General features: G+C 41.1%; 1 protein-coding gene across 10 annotated transcripts in view; it reads right to left on the bottom strand.

Annotated features, from left to right (window-relative positions):
• PRUNE2 (prune homolog 2 with BCH domain) overlaps positions 1-5,032 on the bottom strand; it is a 316,953-nt gene that overhangs the window by 130,513 nt on the left and 181,408 nt on the right. The gene's annotated exons all lie outside the window — the stretch shown is intronic.

Raw genomic sequence — 5,032 nt, 5'->3', positions numbered from 1 at the left:
CACATTAGTGAGGCTCACAGAACATCTATCTTAGCTACTCCCAGCTTCAGGCACAGTTTTTGCAGACAGCTCCTTCTGAGCCAGACTGAATGGGCGAGAAGTAGACCTGCAGCATCTGCTGGACCCTGAGCCACAAGCATGATCTAGGAAAACTCCATATCTAGCTCCCTGATTTTCCCTCATCTTTCTCGACTTTGTTCTCACTCTCATCCTAAAAGGCCACTCAGAATGCCAGTATGCCCAACATGTGGCTAGAAGTCTGGGCAAAAAACAATTTTTCTCCTATTCACATCTTGATCTGTAGTCCCCAGCATTAACTTACTGAGCAGGGACTTCTAGAGAAATGCCTTGTGCATAATTGCAATTCAGACACTCAACAAGTGAGCTGTATTATTCAGTTATGGATGCATTTTCTGCATCTAATGTGGAAAATCTTGCATAGGCTGAGGTTACTCTTGCTTGGAATGCACTGTCCCTCCTGTCCACGGCTCCCCACCAAACCTTGCCTGTTTCACTCCACACTTCTTTCTCCTCTTGGAGTTACCTCCAATTTTTCTATACTAAAAAATGACACCAACCCCATTCTTTTTGCAAAAAGTTTTTTAAAGGTTCATTCATTTATTTGAAAGTCAGAGTTATAGAGAAGGAGAGGCAGAGGCAGACAGAAAGAAAGAGAGAGAGATAGAGAGATAGAGATAGAGATAGAGAGAGATGATAGAGATCTTCCATCTACTAGTTCACTCCCCAAATGGTGCCAGTGGTCACTGCTAGGCCAGGCCAGAGCCAGAGCTTCATTCTGGTCTCCCATGGACTTTGATCATCTTCTGCTGCTTTTCCAGGTCCATTTTCAGGGAGCTAGATCAGAAATGGAGCAGCCAGGACTTGAATCGGCACCCATATGGGATGCTGGCACTGCAGGTAGTGACTTTACCTGCTATGCCACAGCAGCACCAGTCCCCCCAGATGTGTTCTAGAAGAGGGGTTCCTCACTTGTGTTTGGTAATAGTCCTTATGTTTCAAACTAGAAGCAAAAGCCATAATAACTTAGATGGTCTCTGTGCCCTCAGACAAATCTTATTTCAAGGTGAAAAAAGTAGCTGAAAATCATAGCACTTCTATGAGTCTGGAAGAAACAGGCTGCTCAGCCCACCCTCTAACACGCCATCCACTGGTCCTTTAACACTTGACTGCTGACCTCCTGATGGAGAAACATGAGGCAAGATTCAGAGGTGGCTTTCTGCACTCTACCTTCCCCTCTGCCCGGCGAGGGGAGAGAGGGCATCCAAAAATTAATCACAAGGGACTGGCATTATGTAGCATGTTCAGTCACCACCTGTGGCACTGCATCTATTATTGGCGAACAGGTTAAAGTCCCAGCTGCTCTACTTCTAATATAGTTCACTGCTAATGACCTGGGAAGATGGTCCAAATGCTTGGGCCCCTGCCACACACAGGGAAGACATAGATGGAGTTCCTTGTTCCTGGGTTCAGCCTGGCCCAGATCTGGCTGTTGAGATCATGTGGGGAGTGAACCAGTGGATAGAGGATTCCCTCTCTCTCTCTCTCCTTCTTTCTCTGTCATTCTGCCTTTCAAATAAATAAAATAATCTTCATAAGACAAAACTTGGACTTCTGCTTCTTTTCTCCATCTCTGGCCTCTATTTTGATTTTTTAAAATTTCTGGGAGCCCGGTATTGTGTCAACCCCATGTAGCAAAGTTGGCACCCCATATGGGCAGCAGTTTGAGACTTGGCTGCTCCACTTCCAATCCAGCTCCTTGCTAATAAGCCTGGGAAAGCAGCAGAGAATGGCCCAAATGCTTGGGTCCCTGCACCCACATGGGAGACCTGGATGAAGTTCCTAGTTCCTGGCTTTGGCCTGGCCTAGCCCCTGACATTGTAGGCAACTGAGGAGTGAACCAGCAGGTGGAAGATTCTCTCTATCTATATCTATATCTATATCTATATCTATATCTATATCTATACCGATATCTCTATTTAGATCTATATCTCTATATAGATATAGAGAGAATCTATATATAGATATATAGATATCTATATATAGAGAGATATATATAAAACTCTGTCTTTCAAATAAATAAATAAGTCTTTTTTAAAAACTCTGAAAGCAGCTAGGCAGCTGGGGGGAATAACAATAGTCATTTCTCTACCTGCTGAGGAATGCCTATGTAGCACATTCCAGCACAACGTCCATAAACACGGTTTCAACTCCTAAAACCATACAGCAGTATCCCTAATGCCTAAAATGATATTGCTGATCAACAGAGCCTTTTCCAAGTCAGAAATATCTTACTTCATTCCTTGACTCTACAGTGTCCTTGCAATCATCATCTAAGCACAGGTTTTTATTTGTATTTTCTAAAGCCTTAGTGTATAAGGTGAACTCTAGAATGATTAAAATTCCTACCTAGAATGTTTTGGGACAATCTTATGAACATTTTACTGCATTAAGGGTCAGATAATTCATTTATTTGCCCATATCTACACACAACTTTTTGCTGAGAACAGTAAGATGCAATGAGTATTATTTTATACTTTTAGGGTTTTTTTTTTGTTATTAGTTTTGCAATGAAAAAGGTGATCTTTTTTTTTTTTTAAAAAGCAATCTGTTTCTAAGATAAGAGTCGGAGAACTCAAGGGGCTTCCATAGCCTTGGAAACTCATAACTGGTGCATAGGGAGATTACTGATGCCATAAACAGGAGTGTCAATTGGTAAAGTCAACAACAGGAGTCACTGTGTACTTACTCCTCATGTAGGATCTCTGTCCTTAACGTGCTGTACACTGAGGCTTAATGCTATAACGAGTACTCAAACAGTATATTTCACTTTGTGTTTCTATGGGGGTGCAAACGACTGAAATCTTTACTTAATGTACACTAAACTGATCTTCTGTAAAAAAAAAAAAAAAAAAAAAAGAAAGAAATTATCTATTCCCAACTTGACTCTCACTGGGATTAAACATGACAATAGGTCTGATCTGATTTCATCATCATTTAAAAAAAATCATCTATTATTTTTCACTTTATGTTTCTGTGTGGGAGCAAACTGTTGAAATACTTACTTAAGGTATACTAAGCTGATCTGTATATTAAGATAATCGAAAATGAATCTTGATGTGAATGGAAGGGGAGAGGGAGTGGGAAAGGGGAGGGTTGTGGGTGGGAGGGACGGTATGGGGGGGGAAGCCATTGTAACACATGAGTCGTACTTTGGAAATTTATATTCATTAAATAAAAGATAAAAAAAAAATAAAATAAAATGACTAAATGCCAAAAAAAAAAAAAAAAAGACTTAAATGGAATCAAATCCCCATAGGAGGAAAAAAAATCGTCATCTTAAAGAAGGCAAAAAAAAAAAAAAAAAAAAAAAAAAAAAAAAAAAAGCAATCTGTTTCTGAAAGGTTTTAGATGGGTACATGAATGTTTTGAATTCCTATATAGAAGATTGAAATTATTCAACAGAGTAACAAATCAAGTTTATATACCAGGAAAATAGAAAGAACTACCCTGGCGGTTACACAATCTCCCCTCCTAACGCTGAAATGAGGGGATGGATAGGTGTTTTAAGGTGTATTAACTTCTGATATGCAATTATTTAATAACTCTAAAAAGAGGGATGGTCACTGGGACTAAGAGTTAAGACACTAGTGCCCCACATGGAGAACGTGGGTTCCATTCCTGACTCATACTCCTGGCTCCAGTTTCCTGCTAATGCAGACTCTGGGAGGCAGTGGTGATGACTCAAATATTTGGGGTCCTGCCTTATGCCATAGACAATTTCTGGTCTGGTACCTACAAGAAAGAAAGCTTTTGGCATTAAGCTCTAGAAGGAAAACAAAATGAACAGGACGTAGATAATTTATAAATAGCATGTTAGCCCATTCAGGTTGCTGTAACAAAATACTATAAACTGAGTAGCTTGTAAAGGAAAGAAATTTGTTTTTCACATTTCCAAAGGCAGGGAAGTCTAAAAGCATGAGCAGATTCGCTGATGGTGAGGGCCCACTTCCTCCCAGACAGTTCTCTTGTCATTCTGACACCACATGGCCAAAGCGGCAAGGTGTTTTCCTGGATCCTCTTCTATTAGGGTATTGATTCCAATCACAGGGGCTCTGCCTTAGTGACCTAATCACTTCCCTAAGTCCTCATCTCCTAATACATCACCTCTAGGATCTAGATTCCAACATGGGAATTTGGGGGGTGACACGACATTCAGACCACAGCAAGTGGGAGAGAGAGCATAGCATTTCTTTTTCCATGACTTTGTTCTTGAGATTTCTAGTATTCCGGCCTCTGAATGTGCAGCAGAGGAGATATAAATGGAAGCAAGTAGAGCTCACCTACTGCCCCAGCACAGATGCTGAGAACCATAAACCTTCTTGCCTCCACACTGATGCAGTAAGGGTCCCCTATGTGGCAAAGCAACATTCTCCACGGGACAAGTATAAGGGAGTAAGTAGAGAGGCTACTCCTATTTCTGTTTTCATCAAGTGTAACTGTCATCAACAGCAGCCAGGGTCTTCTTATGTGTAGTGTATCCATCTTGGGGAGATAAATCTGAGAAACATGCTCACTCGTGGGCTTGCTGTAAGCAGAAAGCACTGTCCCTTCCTTATTTAAAGGCAAGAGTCTGCTGTAAGTTATCAGGTTGAGGAGTCACAGAACTAGCAAGCTTCAGCAGTTGGTAGCAGCCCCCATCCTTTCTTGAGAGAAGCACAGATGAGCACTGAAACCAAACTCAATATTGAATCATCGGTAGTGCTTGGCCGGCGGGAGCAGGCATTGATATACACAACTGCAGGGCAACTCATAAAAGAGTAGAGTGCAAGACCATACAAAAATATTACAGGTTCCATACTCAGAAATCAGCACCAGGAGCTATCTACTTCAGCGACATAGCCTCAGGTACAAATTTGCATGCAATAATTCATATTCTACCAAATAAATCCCAGGCAAACAGAGTAATGCAAAAACATATTTCCTGCTGTCAGGAAAATTTCTGGCAAAATTA

Source organism: Oryctolagus cuniculus, chromosome 1 (assembly GCF_964237555.1).
Source record: "Oryctolagus cuniculus chromosome 1, mOryCun1.1, whole genome shotgun sequence".
In the NCBI taxonomy this organism is placed as follows: Eukaryota; Metazoa; Chordata; class Mammalia; order Lagomorpha; family Leporidae; genus Oryctolagus; species Oryctolagus cuniculus.
This window is presented reverse-complemented; position numbering and strand designations above follow the sequence as displayed.